The 23,470-nt window shown below is 40.1% G+C and overlaps 1 protein-coding gene and 1 long non-coding RNA gene across 3 annotated transcripts in view; one reads left to right on the top strand and one right to left on the bottom strand.

Moving 5' to 3' along the window:
* The window catches only part of CLSTN2 (calsyntenin 2), a 1,059,217-nt gene that overhangs the window by 969,904 nt on the left and 65,843 nt on the right, over positions 1–23,470 (bottom strand). The window lies entirely within an intron of this gene.
* Positions 12,310–18,300, top strand: LOC130361639 (uncharacterized). The gene is made up of 3 exons (XR_008891093.1): positions 12,310–12,502; positions 16,966–17,160; positions 18,197–18,300. It is a non-coding gene; the product is annotated as an uncharacterized LOC130361639 (long non-coding RNA).

Below are 23,470 nucleotides of genomic sequence, written 5' to 3'. Positions count from 1 at the left end.
AGGAGGTTGAGAACTAGGACAAAAAAGGAATACAGATATTACATAGAAGTCTGTCACAAACATGTGCTCTGGATCACAGGGGGTCTTGTTAAAGGGGGTCTTGTTTTACGCTAAATATCTGAATATACAGACATGTCCTAACTTATCTATAAACTTAATATATTCTGAGGTGCACAGTAGAGCCCAACGTAGGACTGTTTTTTAATCCTGCTCCCACTGCATTTCTGGCCATTAGTGCCCATTCCCACAATGTTCCACTGCCGCTTGCTCCAATCCCGTCCGCTCCAGCAGAAATGTGGTCACATCTTTTAGAGATAGTACCCCCCACATCATTCCCCATGGCCTCTCATTACCCTATGTGACATTTTGTGTCCCGTTTTGTGCCATTTCGTTACCCTCTTGTGCCATTTCATCAGCCCCCTGTGGCATTTCAGAGGTTTGTGGGACTGTGCAGGATTTTGCCACATTTACTATCTGTTTTTTTGTTGGGTCCTGCTGGACCCGTAGGATCCCAATCCCAATGTGCGGCTCTAGTGCACTGTGAGAGATAAACTGATTTTCACAAGAACATGAAATAGTGACACATATGACAATTGTGGCTATGTGAATGAAACCTCCTTGAGTGTCCTGATACCATGTTGTGATTAGTGTTGAAATGGTTTCATGACAAAGTAAAGTCTTTAAGTAAACTAAAGGAATGTTAGGGTGGATATAGCTGTAGATTGAGATTCAGAAACAGTTAAAATGTTTTTCAAGTTTTTACTTGTTTTTGTGGTCTGTCATGGGACTAAACCCAACACTCTCGAGTCCTCACCTACCACCGAATGTAAATCCTTATTCTTTGTAGAATGCTTTGTCCTACATTCACTCATATGACAGAACATATTAGGTAAAACTATCTGATTGTCATAACATTCCCATAATGCAATGCTCTTTAGTAAAAGTTGCCCTGCAAAAATATAAATGTTGCTATGTATATGAAAAGAGAAGAAAAAAAATATGAACAATTACTCAAAATCAGTGAAAGATATTTACAGGCAATATTCACAAAGAAACAGAAAAATATATATTTAGGTGTGTTCCAAGATTGATGTCAGAATATATTTTGGTATTTAAAGTTATGGAGACTGGCTCAATATAGTTACTGCTTTTAAAATGTTACACAAAATGTGTTACCTAACAAGAGCCATCTTTTATGAAAGGGAACCATTCATTAGGTTTTTCCATAATATAAATAAAATGTTATGCACCATAATGCCAAGTGTGATTGGGAGGCTGGAGTAGATGACTGAGCGAAACTGCTGAAGGGCCTATACAGAGATTGGGGTGGGGAGTCCATATATACAGGGGGTGGGGTGTCCATATATACAGGGGGTGGGGTGTCCATATATACAGGGGGTGGGGTGTCCATATATACAGGGGGTGGGGTGTCCATATATACAGGGGGTGGGGTGTCCATATATACAGGGGGTGGGGAGTCCATATATACAGGGGGTGGGGTGTCCATATATACAGGGGGTGGGGTGTCCATATATACAGGGGGTGGGGTGTCCATATATACAGGGGGTGGGGTGTCCATATATACAGGGGGTGGGGTGTCCATATATACAGGGGGTGGGGTGTCCATATATACAGGGGGTGGGGTGTCCATATATACAGGGGGTGGGGAGTCCATATACACAGGGGGTGGGGAGTCCATATATACAGGAGGTGGGGAGTCCATATATACAGAGGTTGGGGAGTCAATATATACAGAGATTAAGAAGTCCATTTAAACAGAGGTTGGGGAGTTCATATATAAAACAGTTGAAGAGTCCATATAAACAGAGGTTGGGGAGGGGAGTCCATATATATACAGAGGTTGGGGCGGAGAGTCCATATATACAGAGGTTGGGGAGGGAAGTCATATATACAGGGGATGCGGAGTCCATATATACAGAGGCTAGCAAGTCCATATATACTGAGGTTAGGGAGTCCATATATACAGAGGTTGGAGAGGGGAGTCCATATAAACAGAGGTTAGGGAGTCCATATATACAGAGGTTGAAGAGGGAAGTATATATAGAGGTTAGGGAGTCCATATATACAGAGGTTGGGGAGTCTATATATACAGAGGTTGGGAAGGGGGAGTCTATATATACAAAGGTTGGGGAGGGGAGTCCATATATACAGAGATTGGGGAGGGGGCACCATATATACAGAGATTGGGGAGGGGAGTCCATATACACAGAGGTTGAGGTGGGGAGTCCATATATACCTGATACCTCAGCCATGCAGCGTGTATGACAGAGCTAAACATTGTTGAAACTGTTGCTGTCGCAAGTGCTCAGGAGGTAGAATCTTCTTTCAAGTTGCCCAAGGCTCTCTATATTGAATGTGTTATTAAAGGGGTACTCCGGTGGAAAAGTTTTTTTTTTTTTAAAGTTAAACAGATTTGTAAATTACTTCTATTAAAAAAATCATAATCCTTTCAGTACTTATTAGCAGCTGTAGAGGAGATTCTTTTCCTTTTGAATTTCTTTTTTGTCTTGTCCACAGTACTCTCTGCTGACACCTCTGTGTCAGGAACTGTCCAGAGCAGCATAGGTTTGCTATGGGGATTTTCTCCTGCTCTTGTCAGTTCCTGATAAGGGCATCAGGTGTCAGCAGAGAGCACTGTGGACAAGCCAAAAAAGAAATTCAAAAAGAAAATAATTTCCTCTTTAGCATGCAGCTGCTTATAAGTACTGGGAGGGTAAAGATTCTTTAATAGAAGTAATTTACAAATCTGATTAACTTTCTGGCACCAGTTGATTTAAAAAAAAAATAATAATAATGTTTTCCACCGAAGTACCCCTTTAACCCCTTCTTACAGTTATGACAGAAGTAGTAGAGAGTCCCAATGGCATTTACCTTCTATGACTCACATATGCCCTAATAGGCTAACACCTTAACATTGGCATATATCTACAGTATAATGTACAGCATGAACCTAAAAGTGGTTCTGCTTTATGATACCAATTCAGATTTGGCCTTCAAAGGCAAAAGCCTTGGTGGCCTCCCCAAATGTTCCCTGACACACAATAAACCGATTTGATAAAGTAACAAAGAGGAGACAATGCATGATGTCACTCAATAAAGTGCGAGAGACTTTGATAGATCACACGCTTTAGATTCTCACTGGATTGCCCAGGGGCTACAATCCATTTTTCCTTCTATTTTTCCCTTTTCTTTTCTGTACAGCAATGACATCTCTTGTCACTCCCTGCTATCAGCAGCATGGTCTTGAAATATGTCCTTTTATAACACAAGAGCTTTGTCCTGCGCTCGCAGGTTAGACCTTACAAATCAATGACATTTCTCTTAAACAACCAGGCTGTACCAAATGCTCGCATTGTATCAATTCACCTCAAGGGAGTGTGTGCACATTAGAGAAGGATGGATCTATGAACAGCAATAACCTTTCCTACAGGAACAAATCAAAGTGTATGACTTTATAGCCACAGTTATATATATATATATATATATATATATATATATATATATTTATATACTGCCGCTGAACAAAGAGGAGAGATGCTCTGCATTCCTCCGCTCTGATTCATGAGTCTATAACACCCAGATACATGCAAATACATCATTACGAAATGTTCATTTTATAGAAATAGCTGCAAGCAATTCAGGTGCTACTTCTTTGTAATCCAATGCAGATCTTTAAAGCATGCCTCTGTTCTGTGCATGATAGTTACTTTTTTTAATTGACATATATTTCAAATTTGGCGCCTAAATGCCATATTGGGGCACAGGTTGCCCTTCTCCCTGTCTTCATTATCAGAATGAGCTTTCTATTTCCTCTTTATAGCGGATAAGCGCCGTAGAATTGTATTATGGTGGCCCTCACACGGCTGCTATGGGGACGGAGTATTAATCTGTGTCTCATGTGTCCTGCTTTTTGAGACCACGTTTTTTCTTCTTGTTGTATAAATCTTATACTTGGAGGTGTATAAACTCCACATTTAATGCACCTTGTTCACTTTCTAGGCAGCATTAAGGTTCACCTGTGAGGCCGGTAACATATCAGCCATCTCGGGTGGGGCTTATAGTCTGTCTCCCTCCTCCCACTGTGTGTGTGCCCAGCCACACTGGAGTTAACTGGGAGGAGGCTGTGAGTCAGACCTAATGCCGCTGTAATTGCCCACTGGCCCCCTGGTATTGCCCATACAGCACAGGTAGGTTTAGTGTTAGGTCCCATGCCACTTGAGAAACCTTGGCGTTGGTGTGCGGGCTCAGGTATGTCCTTCATATAAGGATATACTGGCAAATGTTTAATTTTTTTTAGGGTTAGCCAATGTCACTGTCTACATCTACCACAGTAGTGCACCTAAATTGATGTATTACTCTCATATTAATAGTGCAGCAGGGAATGGGGAGAGCTGTGATTCATTCTGGAATTTAGGTGCCAAATTTAAAATACATGTTGATTTGATAAATGATCGTGCACAGTGCTGCATTTGTCAAATTTTCATAAGACATATGCTTTAAGTCTATTGATGTCTCAAAGTTTTTATTTTTGTTCTTCAGTTAGAAGAACCCAATACCCTATGGCAGGTTATTGCAGGTTTGTGTAATATACTGCTATTACTACTGCTATTAATAATATAAAATATACAGTGGTCCCTCAACATATGATATTAATTGGTTCCAGGAGAACCATCATATGTTGAAATCATCATATGTCGAGTACATGTCTATGTAAAAATAGTAATTGGTTCTGGGGCCTCGGAACCATTGTATGTTGAATACATATCTCTATGGGAAACTGCTAATTGGTTCTGGGATGACCATTGTATGTGGAGTGTATGGGGAGTGTTTAACAAACCAGGGTGCCTCCAGCTGTTGCACAACTACAACTCCCAGCATGCATGTACAGCCATTGACTGTCTGGGCATGCTGGGAGTTATAGTTTTGCAACAGCTGGAGGCACACTGATAGGGAAACATTGATGTATGGGGTGTATAGTGTGTATATGTATTGTATGTAATGTGTGACATCGCATACAGTACTGTACAGTTCTTTAAAAACCTTCAGGGGGGACAGAATGTCCTCCATTACGATCCTGCCGACTACAGCTCTATAGGAAAGGAAGGGGAGGGCAGCCAGCAGCTCATTGGATGCCTGCAGCAAGATGCTGCAGGCTATTGGCTATGGCTGCACTGGGGGGGGCGGGGCTTACACAGAGCTCACAGTGGAAGCCTGCGTGAGTTAGCAGGACAGCATGTGAGTAACAGGAGGCAGAACGGGGCACACGGGGCACATTAAACAACTATCTGTCAGTTACTGAAGTTGTCTGCGCTGTCAGATAGCTGTTTGTACGATGGCCCCGACACACAGCAGCATCATATGTCGATGCTGCCTTCAACATACGATGGGCTCTGAGAGGCCATCATATGTTGAAATGATCATATGTCGGGGCCATCATAAGTCGGGGGGTCACTGTATTTTATTTTACAGTGTTCAGGGAAGAATAGCTTTATAATACAGAATACAATGCAATCTGTATGAATATGACAAAAATATTCTGTATGGCATTGTAGGAATAGGATGCCTGGCAGGTTTTACTTGTAGTTCCCATTTGTTTGCAAACTTCTGGACAGTTCATTAAAATTGGGAACTATTTCCAGGGTTTCTTTGATGGAGCCTGTGGGTATTTCCCAATGGCTTCTGCCTGTCCCTCCAGCCTTAATTCATCTCTTCCTATACCCAAACAGGGAGACATCTATCAACCAAGGTGTCTGTGATGTTAGAAAAGTTGTCCTAAAAAAAGTTATGTGTAATAGGTTGCATGCATAAGCTCTAACTCTTTAAAATTAAACAAAATTAGGGTTTTGCTTTTGTTTGCAGCTAATTCAAAAGTCGAACCGCATAAGAAAAAGGCTGCATAAACAGGTATGCTATGAATAAAATTATGGAGTAATAGAGGAATTATGTGTTTTGGTTACAGTTGTCAAGGGATTTATAATGTGAGTATTTTCGTTCCATTCTTCTATTCTTTTCTTATGTACTTAACGGCCTACAGTATTATACAACAAACACCTAAAGCTATTTGGTATTTTGTACATTTAATAAATATAATAATATTGCATAATGTGCCCAATGCTTTTACTAAAGGAAACTACTGAAAACCATTCCATTGGTAAATGTAGGATCAATCATAATTCAAAGAAAATCTCTACTTCTACTTTCATTGGAATAATGATGGCATCACCTTCAGCAAAGGCTGTAACTCATATAGGTGGATCTCACCAGGTATTAAGCAAGGAAGTAGACGACATTGTGCTCAGCTCCCTGGTCGGCTAAGAGAGAGTTTTACCAAACATGTGCCTCCAGCTGTAGCAAAACTACAACTCCAAGCATGCCCGGGCAGTCAAAGGATGTCTGTGAATGATGTGAGTTGTAGTTTAGCAAAAAATGTAGGCAAACAGCTAAAGGCACTGCTGCAAAAAAAAGTTATCCAAACACTGTGCCTCCAACTATTCCAAAACTACAAGTCCCAGCATTACAGGACTGCCAAAGAATGACACGCATGAATGACATAGGAAGATGTACATAATACACTTACAATATTGTCTTTGGTGGTAGAGTACAGGCAATCTCCAATAATCATTGTGTGTGTGTGTGTGTGTGTGTGTGTGTGTGTGTGTGTGTGTGTGTGTGTGTGTAAGCGTGTGTGTGTATATACAGCATGAATTCAGAGAGGAAAGGGTTACAGAGAAGAACCGGCAGGCTCCCCAGAGCAGTGAGTCAGCAGATTGAGGAAGGGGGAGGCATCATCACAGTGCAGAGAAGAGAGGGACACACCCCCTCCCTTTGACAACATGGAAAAGACATTGAGCAGCTGTAATATGCTATTTTGTAGTGAAATATCGATGAGAGAGACATAAAAATTATATGTACATGATCAGGATGAGGTAATGAGTAACATATAACAGTTTTTTTTTTTTGTGGGATCTGGAGGTACGCTTTAAATATTTTTGGGTGATTTAATGATACGCTGCACCTGGTACAGATTGGTAAAAGGGCGTAAATTTTGTGCACACCATGTGGTTTTCACAGAATTTTGTAACTTTTACCAATTGCCACAGCGCTCACAAAGTGGGTGGGGCTTACTGCAGATGCAACATAATTCCACAGGCTCGGAGCATGGGTGATCCCATGCACCAAATTTACTTCAATTTACCCTTGACAGGTCATGTTCACACAGTTGAATATCCACTTGGTATTCTGCCCAAAAAATTTTTCCGTGGACATTCCGCTGTAGTGTCCCATTGATTTTAAAGGGATTCTGCTGCGTTGGGCACACGGTGGAATTTTGATGTTTCTGCCCTGCAAATCCTGATTCTGGCATCCACAGAAAGAATGGATATGTCTATTCTTTCTGTGGATTCCGCTTGCAAATGCACTGCCATCTATTTAGACGGCTTATTTCCTAGTGGTCCTAGCGCAGGCATGATCTACTGGTGTCCTTCATCTGGGGAATGTCCGCCCAGAAAATTTCCAGGCGGACATTCCACTGTGTGAACATAGCCATAGTGATAAATTCCACTACAGGAGTAAATTGTAGTGGAAATCTACACCAGCACAGAGCTGATGTAGATTTCTGAAACACCGATCTTAGTAAATGTCCCCCTTTGTACACAGAATTTTTGGCAGGAAAAAGGGGTGCTAAATTAAAAAGCATTGAAAGAATGCAGCAAAAAGGCAGCATAATGCTGTGTGTAAATTCTGCTTTATAGTGTAATGCACATAGTCCACGGTAAATGAGCCATTGTATAAGCAACCTGCTCCTGACATAGTAAAATGTATGCAAATGATTCTATATTAACCAATATTCAGCTTTAATTAAATATCCCAATTACATGTGCATTAGAGAGTGTCTTTCCAAAATAAAAAATAAAAAAATAGCTTGAAGCAATCTTAATATACTGTGAATATTGGTGTGTTGCTGCCACCCCTCTCCATATTTCTCAATAGAAGTACTAAAAACTGAATCTTGCTGGCTATTCCTATACTGCACATATATTCAGTTATTTTTCTTAAAGATACCCTCATGTCTAATTCAGTCATTACTTAGGAGCTATAAAAAATCCCATTACTTTTCCAAACCAACACAACTGATATCTCCAGACTCTCATTTTTCGTTAAAGGGATTCAAGCTATTGGGTCCACTGATATCCTCCCATACAAGTAAAATGGAATGAGCAATAAATGATTTCACATAAAAGGGAGGGTGGATAGAAGCAATGAAGTGGGCGAGAACTTTACAAGACAAGAGAGGCACAATGCTCCTACAAACACCGACAGCGCTGACCTTTTAATTATACATTGTTCTCCTCTATGAACTAGATTAATGCGCCGGCGTGAAACAACACATCCTTCTTTTCTGCACATAAAAGTCAATAACAATCGCATTTTGATCACACACATTGGCCTAGGTTCATCAATCTGCCTGAGACAAAAGTGGTCTGATCTGCCCATAGCGACCAATCACAGCTCAGCTTTCAGTTGTTATTGGTTGCTATTGACTAGCCAAGTTGTGTCAAATGTACAAAAACAAGTGAAAAATATTTAACAAAAAATAAAGCCTATACTACCTCCTCATAGTATCAATATGGATAGTGGATAAGGGATATGTGTCATATCACAAGGGTCCAACCACTAGCACTTATCTCCTATCTTGTGACTAGGGGATAAGTGTTTTAAGTTGAAATACCTCTTTAATCGGGGGTTATCCTTTTGACCTCTTTATTGCTGCATTTTTTCAGTTTTTGTTGTGATTTCCCTAAATCATTGCAAAAAAGTTGTTTTAGTGCAATTGCACATATTATGGTAAAAACTTGTAACTTTAAAAAAAAAATTGGAAATTGGCAGCTGAAATAGCCAAAATTCAGTTAAAATACAAGCATAGTAAAAATGCAGTAAAAATTCAATGTGGGAACACAGCCTAAAGACTTCAAATCTTTAAAAAAAAAGTCTCACTTGGGATTATAGGTCAGATCACTTTTGCCTTATGGCAATATTTCTCTAAAAAATACACTTTTAATAATAAAATGTATCAAAACTGCACCTTATATGAACTGACCTCAACCCACATCTAATGGTTCATTTGGGTAAACTCAAACACTAGCAGCCTGATTAGATGAACAGGGGTAATGATCAAACTCCACACCCTCAGCCTGAGGATACATAGAAAACTTAGGCAGCATTACAGATCCAAAATGGATCTTATCCCATACCTGCCACATCTGTTAAAATAGGCAAGCACAAGACATACACAGGAACCTCTACATTATTTTCTAATAATGGTCTATGATGCACAATATAAACATAAAAAAATTCTTAGAGCATTCTTCATCATCCATAATCACTCATCTTCCAATCATTCCTTTAAAAAGAATTCTCTTCCTAAGTGTTGTTATTAAATTCATTTTCTACTTACAGAAGAAACATCTCTTAATATGTGTATAGGGGGAGGAAAAAAAGTAGCTTCGGAGGATTGTGTAATTTCAGAGCTCTTATGGCTCCCCACAGGGAAAATGACAAGCGGGCTGGTATTTCACTTAATCTCCAGACAACCGTCCGTTCATAGAGCACTTGTCGTTTTATACTTTCTGATGGGTTTTATTAATTTATCTACTAAATCTTAAACATTTTAATCACAAGTTGAAATATAAAAATATAAAGGTTAAGCCTCACTCCCTTCAGTATCCACAGTCAGAATAGCTGGTAAACTGTTGCAGTTTTTAAGGGTAGTAGCTTTAATGGCAGAGGCCAGCAGAAGTCAGTATAACTCTTCTGCATATAGGACTGTTATATAAGCACAGGATGAAGGTGGCTTAGTAACTGGTAGAAAGCTGTGGGAAAGGAGGATCTTGTGCACTTACCATGTGTGGCAGACATAAAGGAACCACCTCAGAAAGGCTTCAGTGTTTCCCAAGAACAGTCCTTAAGTACCTTCAACAGGACATGATTTTGAGGATATCCCATACAGAGAATCCCAGAAGATTTGCATTAAAGAGAAACTGTCAGCTCTAGATCTTGTGCAAATCTAAAGTGTCAAAAAAGTGTTGCAGAGCAGCAGCATGCATGCCTGCTCCCTCCCCCACTCATGCCTGTATAAATGTTGTACAGGGCTCAGAGCTGGAAACAGAACAGAGAGGGGTGGGGGAGGGAGGAGGTGTGCATGTTGCAGATCAGCTCAGCCTTCATGACACTTAAGGTTAACAGTGAAAGTGTCATGAGGGGAGGCATAAATATGCACTTCATGATTCTGATAATGAGTAGAGTAATAATAAATTATAAATATGGATAGGAGATGGAAGACGAGGAACGGTGGAAAATGTTACGGAGAAAAGGAGTTTTTTCTTTCCCTCTTCTTTCTCCACCTCTTCTCTCGTTTTTTCTCTTATTTATTCTGACTAAGGAAGGGGGAAGGTGAAAGAGGGAAACAATTTGACCCTAATCGTTATAGGTAGCTCAAGATGTGATGTAACAGTTCTGACTTGTCTTTGGGGAGACATGGGGTCAGACATGGTACAAAGCCTAAAATTGGAGATTGTAAGAAAAAAAAAACATGAGACACATTATTTAATACCTTTTCAAAATCCATCAGCTACTGTAAAGGATAGATATGATTTGTTTCATCAGCTCATGTCTGCAGCTCAGAGCACAATATAGAGCTGACAAATTCCCTTTAAGCAGATGCCACTGATAGATGACATACACTAAGGTCCCATAAAGTCCATAGTAAAAAAAAAAAAAACAATGATGTTGAATAATTTTACAGAATATTGTGTTATTCCGTACATGTTATTTTTTCCTTTTGCAGTTTACTGACCTATACTAGCCAGATGGAAGGTAAAAGTACACTTTTTCCCAGCATTGGGCAGGGTAACACGTGTCACATTTTGCTGTGTATTTGCTGCTGCATATTTTCCTACTAATTAAAAATAATGCGTAGAATAATCAGCTGCAGAACATATGCAGCAAAATATGGCATACCCTTAATGTGCAACATCCCCAACACCTACCTATATAATAGTAAATAGATGGGTCCTGGAAAGAAACTAGTAAAACTTACCATTACACGTATGAGTTGTAGTCAATTAAGCTGCCTGGATAATATACAGTACAAAGATGCATGTTAATGTCTTCTATTCATTTATAATGATTATCCCCACCTACCTAGTTGTTCTACCTCCATGTGTCCCATTATGGACATTTGACCATGACACCATCTACAAAGTAATGAGCATTTTCTTCAAGGTCTCCGTTCAAAGCAATTTTCCCTTATACAATTTGTTGTGAACACATCCAGATGAAGTTGTTTACTTATTATAGGCTCATAAATCCTGGAGTACCAGAATAAAGCCAAATGCCCAGGAGAATTCCCACTATGTAGTAAAGAAAAGATATTGACAATGTGGTGACAGATTATCTAGGGAAACAATAAGAATGACAGAATCAGTCGGCTGAGCACACCTCACCATAAAGAATCGAGAAAGACTAAACTCCACAGAAATTGACTTATGCTAAAATTATTTATCCCGACCCTATGACTTCAATGCCCCCTGCCCTTCTTCTGCATACAACAATGAGAGCTGACTGTTGATTCTTCAGTCAAGGAGAAGCCAATATTTCATGGCCGAGAATGGGGGTCACTTATATCTGACAAGTGAATCAATTTCTGTAGGAAGTACCTGAGGCTCATTGAGAAGGATATTTGCCTATGGTATCTCTATATGAGAAATGCACTGGGGGAGATTTATTAATATTGGTGCGGCTAAACCCTTTTTTACACCACGTTTTTGTTGTTTGAAGGTCTATTGGTATTTGTAGACTTTTCTGTTGAACTGGTGGGTCATAGTTTTCAAAGATGGTTTCTGCTTGCGTGTTTTTTTTTTTGCAATTTATTTTTTTTACTTTTTAGTGAAGAAAGACTCCCCCCACCCCCCCACACACACACATACACACTTTATTTTTTGTGACTTTTTAGTGGATAGAGACATTTTAGAGACTTTTTAATTTCTGTTCAGTCAGTAGAGGCTTTTATGTGAACAGTGATGGGATTTTGGAAGTGACTTTGTAGGGTCTGTGATATTTGTGCGCTAGCAGTTTTGAAACATCTAGAAGTCCACAACTCGAAGACCACTGCCCTATAAGTTCAGTTTCCTATAAGACTAATTTAATAAACTTTAAATATTCATGTCAAAAGTAGTAAAAGTAGTAAAAAATCTGAAGTCTATAGGTCTCCCAGGCAGCATATGCAGAATAATCTATCCTTCTAATACGTTTGGTAACTTGTTCTGCTGTTGCCACGACGACTCCTGTGCCAATCAGGAATAGTGGACAACTAGCCAATTGTGCCCGGCCTTCGTGACATCACCCTCCTGAGCTGTCTATTTCATCTGCACTCTGCTTTCAGACACTTCTTTGAGATAAAGGATTCTTCCTTGTCTCTGTTCTGGTATTGCTATATCCTTTGTTTCTACATATGTTCTCTGACTCCCCTACAGCTTACTTTTTCTAACTGAAACACTGTCTCCATTACTGATTTGGCTTGTTTGACTCTGATTACTTCCATACTGTGTTTGTTTTTTACTTTGACATAGCTACACCCTGCAGCTTAGTAGCATAGGGACTGTGAAGGTTGTTTAAGGATGTAAGCGTCCAAAAAGGAAGGGACAGATGGAGTGAGTCAATTCAGGGCTGCACTTAAAGGGGTACTCCGGTGAAAACCTATTTTCTTTTAAATCAACTGGCTCCGGAAAGTTAAACAGATTTGTAAATTACTTCTATTAAAAAATACTAAGAATACTACAGAGGAAATTATTTTCTTTGTGGAATGCTCTCTGATGACATCATGAGCACAGTGTTCTCTGCTGACATTATTATAATAGTAAGTCTTTATTTATTGTTGTCCTTAGTGGGGTTTGAACCGAAGGCCCTGCACTGCAAGGCAGCAGTGCTAACCACTGAGCCACCATGCTGCCCTTAGCATACATCTGCTATACACGGTTGCTAAAATGGACAGATATGTCAGCAGAGAGCACTGTGCTCGTGATGTCATCAGTGTTCAAAAAAGAAAGGAATTTACTCTGTAACATTCAGCAGCTAATAAGTACTGGAAGGATTAAGATTTTTTAATAGAAGTAATTTACAAATATGTTTAACTTTCTGGCACCAGTTGATTTAAAAGAAAGAAAGGTTTTCACCGGAGTACCCCTTTAACACTACATCACAGCATGTTCCATGGTATGCTGTATTATGGAAGTAATATTCCTAGAAGCATTGCTTTACAAAGAATATGGTGCCTTACTGAGGGACCTAACATCAAAACAAAGAGTGCCTATTGCTACTTAATATAGAAAAGTAGAGACTCGTGTGCAACGATAAAGGCCAAATGCACATACCTTTGTATGAAGTAAAGGTCACTACAGCACAGGAATACACCGATAAGACATACATTATCAACCATTGAACCTATACACAAAAAGCAGCAGAAGATAAAGATTAAAGGAGTCACAACAGTCTTTTATTTCACCATCCGCAGACTCCTTGCATTTTTATGACATGGCATTTCTAGTTGGAGATAGAATTAGCATTGAATGTCCTATCCATCCTGTGATAAAGAGATGTCCTGTGTCTCTGTACTGCTCTGTTAGGTTAAACACTGACTCTAAATCATTAAGGGACAAGGTCCATATAATAAGTGTTCTGTGCTGTAAAGTAAGATATTTTCGATGTAAACTGCACAGCGGGTACATTTAGCCTGCTGACTTGGAAAATCCATCTGCTGCACCCATGCTTCACTGCACATGAGATTTCTCTATAAAGCTTGCTGCAAATACTGACAGCGCTTATCTACTAACTAAGGACTATGAGTGCGAAAACCAAATGATCTCCTTCATCTACTAAGAGGGAAATTACAAATGATATGTATTGGTTGCCAAATATCTCTTAACAGAGTCAGGGTTTTAATTTAGCTTGGACCCTTGTCCTCCATCTTCTCCCAGTCAACTTTCCTCTGCAGAAGCGTCGCTGGCAGTGATCCCTAAGCCTTTGTAGCTAGTGAGCTGGACTGCTAAGAGACCTGGGCACTGTTCCTTCTATGCCATGACATAGAAAACAGCAGAAAAATAATATGAGCATACAGTGCCCTAATAATTATCTATAATGCAGCTAGATAAGAAGAGCCACAAAGCATCCAAACAGCAGTAAGAAATATCATACAGGTCTAGTGCACATAAAGGGTGACTCCAGCAAAAACTTTTATTTTGCCTATTATAAAAACAATTAACCTTGACTTACCTTCTCCCCCTTGCCCAGTGCCACTCGAACCCCTCTCCCATCCTGTGACCCTGGTCTCCTTCTAGCTTTAAGGGTGCGTTCACACACTATTACTAGCGGCGGGTTTCACGCTGCGGGAAACCTGCTGCAAGTTACACTACCATTCATTTGAATGGGTCCACAGACAGTCCACAATAGTATCAATGGTAGTGTAACTCGCAGCGGGTTTCCCACAGCGGGAAACTCGCTGCTAGATACTAGCGTGTGAACACACCCTTATGTCCACCCTTATGTCCAACACGTCATACTGCGCTCAGCTATTCACCATCTGCAGTGAAAGCTGAATGCACCTTGGTTGTGAAATACTAACCTAGCGATTCACAAGCTCCACTTACCACGCCTACACTGACTCTTCACATAGAACAACACTGCTGCCATTCTCACTAATTTGCAGTAAAAAGGTGTGTATATTTTTGCGCTGGATGCAACGGTTGCCACAGAAAACTCAGAAAACTGAAGATGAGTAGAGCTTTATTTACATGCATCAGATATGTTGCTAGACTGCACATTTGCTGCGGATCAGTTGCAGAAAATGGGCCCTGTTTCTGTGCCAAAACAAATCATTGTATTAAAAAATCCACAGCAGATCTGTAGCATGGGAACATACACTAAGGGCCCAATCACACCGCAGAATATCTGCCCAGAAAAAGTTCCAGGTGGACATTCCATGTGCGGCAGGTGCCAACTTAGCCGGCGCTAAGACTGCTTGGGCATGTGCGGTCTACATTGCAATGCATGTCCGAGTGGATTCTGATGAAATAATGAACATGTCCATTCTTTCAGCAGAGTCTGGAATTAGAATTTTTGCATCAAATAAAGCATGAATTCTGCCGGAAATTACTCAATGGGCACATACCATAAAACTGCATGATACCTGTGTACACTCCTCTCTACAATAAAACTATTTTCTATAAAATATATATTCTATAAAATATATTTTTTTTACTGGTCTGCAATATAGCCTGTTTGCCGCCACTAGATATGGTCATGCATGACAACTGCAGGTTATTTTCACTTCTAGATAGATATGACAAACTCTGAAGAAAAACATTTTCTAATGATAATGTAAGGGATTCTGAATAAATAAAAAAATAAAAAAACTACCGAAAATTAAAATAAACTGTTCACCTGGCAGACCTATTTACAATAGAGCCATAATAATGTAATTTTACCAGGGATGTCCTAGTTAAAATTGGGTCAGTCCTGGGGATAGATTCTCTGTAATGATTTTCTCAGATTCTTGTTATTCAGGGCTCAACGGCAGGAAGGAAAGTAGCACATATGATCATTCATGTATGCCTCCAACCTTCCCCGATCAGCACTTTGGGTGCGCTTAACTGATGCAACAGCACCCAATGGTATGGTTTTATTGGGGCATGAAGAAATCTACTCTATAGAGAGGAACTAGGGAGTTAGATGCAGATTTACTAGTTCACAGCAGGGTTAATGTAAACTCAATTCATTTCAACATTTTCAATGAATGGGTTCTTAGAGGAATCTTTCAATAAAATGATACAACAGTTAGTAAAAAAAAAAAAAAAAGAGATAATACACTATGATTCAATGCAATCATTTTACACAATTGCCTTACATGGTTTCTTTGTGAACAAATTCACAAGCAATGGAGTTACTGTGAACATAAAATAATTCAGTACATTTCCGTAACTCACATGGTTGAAAATGTTCTCACACAGAAATGTCTCTGTTCTGCATCAAAATGGTACTTATGAAATAAATGAACCGTTCTCATGAGGACGTGTAGGTTTTTCCTCGACCTTCACACTTGACTTTAAATACAAATCAATTGTTCAAACAATGAACTATAGTAATGACTGTGTCATCAATCAAAAACAACAGTATGGGCCCGCAGCATGAAACAAGAGGTAAACATTACTCTTCCCTTTCTCTTCTCCCTGCAGGTAAAAGAGACTGTATATTTCTCTAAATGGACACTTTGTTTTTCGGAGAGACAACCCATAGTATGGGGGTTATGTTGCACTACATGAATTACCGATTTCTATTTAAAAAATAATGCCAGAATAACACTGGTAAGGAGGAACTATAAGACAAGGGGGGGGGGGGGGGGGGCTTAGTTGCTTCAGATTGCTTCTTTCATTTCTTAGAGGCCTTCTCAAAAATGAAAGAAGCGATCTGATTGGTTACTATGGGCCACTCAGCCACTTTTTCTCTGTTCAGGTTTTGCTAAATCTCTCCCTGGATGTTTTCTTGATGAAAATGTATAGTGCTTGGTTTACTTGTATGTTGTATCTGTGTATAAGCCTGTAATTGGTTGTCATGAGACACGAAAAAGGCCTGGTTTACTTCTGGGAGATACCAAAGATAGCAATGTGGTGAGAGGGATGTTGGCCTGCGGAGAGCTTACAGTGTGGGTCATCCATGTTGTCATCAGAGACCCCATCCTATCAGGTTTACCTCAAATTGTTGGCCTGGTTAGAGCTGTGAAGGATCAGGCTATGTTTCTCCTCAGAAATTACGCCCTATACACGGTGCAGCAGAATGTCATTGGAAACTATAGGACTCTGCTGCAATGGAATTTCTGAGTGAAGTTTTTTTTGCCAGATTCTCCTCAGGAATGCAGCTATGTGAACGAGGTCTCAAAGACTAAGCTGACAAGTCAAGCGCTGTAAGTTGGCAGTGCATAGGAGTAGTTGTGACTAGAGATGAGCGAATCCTGAAATATTTTGGCCATCAGGTTTGATTTGGATTCTACAGCCAAAAAAGATTAAAACAGGAACAGGGACTCCAGTAAGAAAGGTAGGTATCCCTGCTTTTTTTACACTGACAAGTCTTACATTTCAAATAGAGACACTTATTCTGTTTAGTCAATCTGAATTTAAGTGTTGGTAATGCTATCTAAGAAGTAGCAATGAATCTAAAGGGATGTCCTGTAACTGGTATTTTGTATTATAGACAGTTCTAACACATACTGTATTTTTCGCTCAATAAGACGCACTTTTTCTCCCCCAAAAGTGGGAAGGAAATGTCTGTGCGTCTTATGGAGCGAATGTGTGTGCCGATACCCGGCATTTGCATGGTATCGGGGACTAGTTTAATGTCCCGATACCAAGGCCAATACCTGCTGCAGTGCCCCGTTCTGCTGTTCGCATCCCCGTTCTGCCGTTCGCATCCCTGTTCTGCCGTCAGCATCCCCGTTCTGCCATCCATATCATGGTGTTCTATGGAGGAACATGTGACACACACGTCACTCCACCACCTCCCCTGCGCGCAGAGTAACGCTACAGAGGAAGGAGGAGTGACGTGTATGTCACATGCTCCTCCATAGGACGCTATGTGTGGATGACAGAATGGGGATGCGGATGGCAGAACAGGGCAGCGGAGCGGCAACCGCAGGTGAGCAACTACCGTGGGGGCACTGTCTACAAGTGTGGGCACTGTCTACAAGTGGGGGCACTGTCTACAAGGGAGGCACTGTCTTCAAGTGGGGGCACTGTCTACAAGGGGGGGCCTGCTGTTTACAAGGGGGCACTTTCTACAAGGGGGGGCTGCTGTTTATAAGGGGGCACTATCTATAAGTGGGGGGCTGCTGTTTACAAGGGGGCACTGTTTATAAGTGGGGGGGCTGCTGTTTACAAGGGGAACTGTCTACAAGGGGGGCCTGCTGTTTACAAGGGGGCACTGTCTACAAAGGGGGGGGGGGAGCTGCTGTTTTTTTCTTGTTTTCCTCCTCTAAAACCTAGGTGCGTCTTATGGAGCGAAAAATACGGTACTGGTTTTAGTGCCACTTGGCATGTGGTAACCATCAACCTTTATATCCACAAATTCAATACAGGATGAGGAACAAAACAGAGGTCTTGTTGAGTGCCGCTGTAGAATTATCAAGAAGAATAAGCCATCACAGATGCACTAGACTCGATTTATTAAAGAAGAATGGACAACGCATTTCTGCATTCACGTAAGCCTTCCTCAGGTCCAATATAAAAGCACAAGGATGTGTCCTGTCTCGTTTAACACATGCAGTTTGGCACTCACACGTCACAACAGCACGTGTTAGGTAAGACAGGACACATCCTTGTGCTTTTACAAGCACCACAAACTTACAAGCAGCCAACTATATATTCCCCCTCAGCACACTCACAGGATAAATTACGCCTTACATGCGTTGGGTCTTTCAAAATCAAGGAGGTACCTTGTAGTCTCTCTCCTGTTCAATAGATCAGTGTCCCCAGGATAAATGAAGGATCCCAATTTATTTATTCAAAAGCTCTTAGAAGGGTATTTCACAATGGTTTGAATAAAACAAACAAGACCATTAAATAAGAAAAAATAAAAATCTAAATTAATAAAATAATAATAAATAATAATAATAAAATTGAAATAAGATACTATTTAAATAAGTTTGAATATGTATTTCTTGTGAAATATCCATTCTCATCCCAAATGACAGGACTCACAGGTAAATCTACAGCAAGCATAAAATAGCAATCATGTTCTGTCAGAGGCCGCCGATAGTATTCCTGGAGTGTGTATACCATGTCCTACTAAGCCTGATTCTTCAGCAAACTCAATTACTAAAGGAAGATCCCAAACTGTAATTTATTTCTGAACAGAACAAGCACATAACCCGTGCCACAGAATGTAAAACAATACAAGATCAATAAATGTCAGCTAGGAAGACATTACCATATATTTTTCCACATTGGAGAATGGTTGAAAGACAGCAACCGATAAATAACACCATTATTGGCAAATACAATGTTTAGAAATTCCTGTCTGCAAGCCAATAGTAAACAATGCGGTGCTGAATTTAGGACCCAGTCAGATGGGAAGTTTAAGCCTTTAAGGTCAAAGCCTATTTAAGTCTTTATTTTTGTTTTGCATTGTTTTCATTTCTGCTTTTTTTTTTTTTTTTTTTGCTGTTCATTGTAGAGCATACAACTCATTTTTGTTTTAGTCATTACATTTTCACCAGTACTAGATATGTATATTGTTTTACTATTTTTATTACGGTATATAACTATAATTTATTATTCAACTTTTATAAAAAATAAATAAAAAATAAAAAAATTAAGAGGTGCAAGTATTTCCCTATTTTTTAAATGGAATTTTACCTTACTGTATAACTATTATAATGGTCATTAATGGCCAAGTATAAAATATGTATGTTGTTATTATTATTATTCTTAGAAATGAATGCATTTATTTTATTTCACTGACTACATCTGGAATTTTTCTTTGATTTTTTTTTTCCATAACCATTATTTTACTGTGCTTCTGTATTGCAATGTATTAATGCCTAAAGATGCTGGTGTCTTTGTTAGGCCTTCGACTGTCATGATAATCCATTTGCACCCTGCTATTTTATAGCTAGAATGCTGAAGGGTTAACAGAAGAAACCCCCTCTCTCTGTTTAACTAGCTGGAAGCTGCAGTCATCGCTACAACTATGCAGTGAACTGAGTCAACAGCTTCTGGCTTAGTTCACAGTGTGGATCTCTGACCATGGAGCCCTTCAGAACAGCTGATCAACATCGGATAGGACAGGCCATTTGTCACGATTCGGCTAGCTGGATGTGGATCCTCTGTGTCAGCGAGGGATTGGCGTGGACCGTGTCGGTGGACCGGTTCTAAGATGCTACTGGTATTCACCAGAGCCCGCCGCAAAGCGGGATGGTCTTGCTGCGGCGGTAGCAACCAGGTCGTATCCACCGGCAAAGGCTCAACCTCACTGACTGCTGAGAAGGCGTGGGACAGAAGGACTAGGCAGAGGCAAGGTCAGACTTGGCAGAAGGTCGGGGCAGGCGGCAAGGTTCGTAGTCAATGTGGATAGCAGAAGATCTGGAAACACAGGCTTTGGACAACACTAAACGCTTTCACTGGCACAAGGCAACAAGATCCGGCAAGGAAGTCCAGGGGAAGTGAGGTAATATAGCCAGGGAGCAGGTGGAAGCTAATTAGGCTAATTGGGCCAGGCACCAATGATTGGTGCACTGGCCCTTTAAATCTTAGAGAGCTGGCGCGCACGCACCCTAAGGAGCGGAGCCGCGCGCACCAGGACATGACAGCCGGGGGCCAGGACAGGTGAGTGACTTGGGATGCGATTCGCGAGCGGGCGCGTCCCGCTATGTGAATCGCATCCCCGCCGGCAATGTCAGTGCAGCGCTCCCGGTCAGCGGGTCTGACCGGGGCGCTGCAGAGAGAGGAATGCTGCGATTGCTCCGGGGAGGAGCAGGGACCCAGAGCGCTCGGCGTAACACCATTGATATGTGGAATCTGAAGACTTCTTTAGAATGCTAAATCATAACAAGGCTTAACTCATGTCTGTTACATGAATATTACGGGGACAGGTCCCTTAAGCCATTATATCAGTTCTACAATAACAACCTATATATAAATAATGGGCCACATCATTATAAGTGGGAAAAAGAATTAAACCTAACAATCTCTAACTATGAATGGGCTCAGGCTCTTAAATCCTTAAATAAACACACATCATGTTTAGGCCATAGAGAACAATTTTTCAAGATGTTATCTATGTGGTACTATACCCCGGCCAAATTGCATTACATGATCCCCTCATGTTCCCAACTATGTTGGAGGGGATGCGGGTTGACAGGCACCATTAGTCACATTTTCTGGTCGTGTCCTGCACTTTACACATTGAAAAAGGTGTTGAGGAACTAGTACAACTGGTTTCACACAAGTCATTATCCATATCCAGCAAACTTGTACTTTTAAACATAGGCCTTCACACAGCAGACGCCGCTTATAGAACACCTTTATGCCATATCCTAATAGCCTACAGATCCCAACTTGCAGCTAGGTGGAAATCCTCTTTTGTCCCTTCTACAGCTGACATTATAGAAGCAGTCAAGTTCAATTGTTTTTACGAAACAACGTACGCTTGGAAGCTAAACAACAGACGGACCTGCGAGTCGAGATGGAAGACCTGGACGAGGCACTATCCACTGGCCTAGGTGTTGCTAATTTACCATGCACATCACTTCTATCACTGTTTTATTAGATTTCATGCTGTTCTGGGATCCATTCCATTAAATTATGTTCATCCTATATTATTAAATGGGACTACTCTAACTACCCATTACTACTTATGATTACTGGGTGTCACACTTTGCACATATTTCCGGTAGGTCTTCCTGTGACGAGAGAGGGGAGGACTACGGGATCTAGTCATGAAAAATCCTATTCTTCGCTGCAGAGTTATAGGTATGACTATAAAATACTTTAAAACTGCTTATGTGACGTTTTTATTTTTCAAGATGACCTATAATGATCTACCGGATATGTCTATAATATCCGCAACATCCAAAGACATGATTCTGCAAATTAATATTTCTACATACAGCTGAGTGATTGCTTTAGTAATATTTATATAACTGTGTTATATTTGTTATGTATTGTTCCTTGGCCACGTTGTTTTCTTTGGCCAATCTTTCCTTTGTTGTAAATTTCTCAAAAAAGATCCAATAAAAATTATTTAAACCAAATGGCAAAACTTATAGTGCCATTTGTCTAATAGTAGTAAAGAGAGAACAAAGCAGACTCATACTTATATGTCCACTATATTCATAAAGGAACGTTCATCTCAACCCATTGAGTAAGAGTTATCACGCTGCTGTAAATCAGTGTCTACACATCAACCCATAAATCACTGCTGAGAGCAATGAGACTCATGAATACAGAGGACTCATAAATATAAGCCTACTTTATTCTTTGGTCCTTCCTATTAGCCAAATGGGGGGGGTGTTTATTTGTGTGTTGTTTGTACTGATATAAGATTGAACAGCATATTCAGTAAACACGACCACTAAAAAGCATAACAGTGTATAGTGTTATTACTATTATACACCTTTGCAAAATGTTTTTGTTTTTCCAGCCCCAACACTCACCCAGTGTATTCTGTTATGATAGATAAAGGTGCCTGGCAACCCTGAAATGTATTTGTGTCTTATATAGCTAGTACTATACATGCAGACTGCCTCTCCAGACTACACAGGGTTTGCTGTATAGATGGGTCCAGAATGAGCAGAGTAATCTCATTATAATATGTTGTGGCTGCTCTATTGTAGAGCTGGAGGCCTTGAAAAGGCTGGATGGTAACTTAAAAGAAACTACTTACCTAAAACATTAGAAAAGAATAAACAAATTATTCACGTCAATAGTTAAACCTAAATAATAGCACTAAAGTTAACTATACAAGATATTCACTTAAAACATTTTTCCTCTTCCCCCTTCTTTCCTTAGAAACAACACAGGAAAACATTCCCTATAGCACAACATTCCACAAGAGAGCACATTGCAGCCATTTCCACAAACCAAACAATAAGTTGATCATTGAACAAAATGCTCTCTGCTTGCAGCTATGTTTCAGTAAGATCGATATTGTGTAAAGTTGGTCATGTAGAAAACAATCATAGAAGGGCCCATAAACGTGTATTGATGCTGCATTCCCCATTAACACAAGTCAATTCTATAACAATCATTGTAGGCCAAAAATATTTCCAAAATATCCAATCATGTTTTGTGAATATTACATTTAAGCAGGAGCGCACCATTCAGTTCTACGCATCACATAAACTGTCTGTTGACACCTTTACAGAGGTTTCTGGCAGCTTATTCTAATGTATATGTTTAACATTTGCATATTTAACAGGGTTTTATTATTGATGGTCTGTCATTAGGATGGATGATCAATATCACATCAGTGGGGGTATGACGCCAGGTACAGGGTAGAGGTGCTACCAAATGTTTGGCACTGTGCCTGTAAGTGACGAGGAGCATGGAGCGCTCACATGAGATCTCCATTCTCTTCAAGCAGTTGATGGCATGGTCTAAGGATATGCCAGGATAAACCCCTTTAAACAGGACCTAAAATTGTGTTGAAAATATTATTATTAAATAGAGCAGAGAGGGAAATAATTTTTTAAAAACAAAAAAGACTGTACAAAAAAAGTTAAATATTGAGGTTTTGTTAAGGGTTTGGCTTGGACAGCAAACCATTCCAGCACACCACCTGTCTCTTTTACACTAATTACATAGAAGGGTAGAATGATCGTGTGTTCTACAGTTTTACACCCTTGTAACAC

The sequence above is a fragment of the Hyla sarda genome, chromosome 3, assembly GCF_029499605.1.
Source record: "Hyla sarda isolate aHylSar1 chromosome 3, aHylSar1.hap1, whole genome shotgun sequence".
Lineage (NCBI taxonomy): Eukaryota > Metazoa > Chordata > Amphibia > Anura > Hylidae > Hyla > Hyla sarda.
The sequence above is the reverse complement of the archived record's forward strand: the minus strand, read 5'-3'. Positions and strand labels throughout refer to the sequence as shown.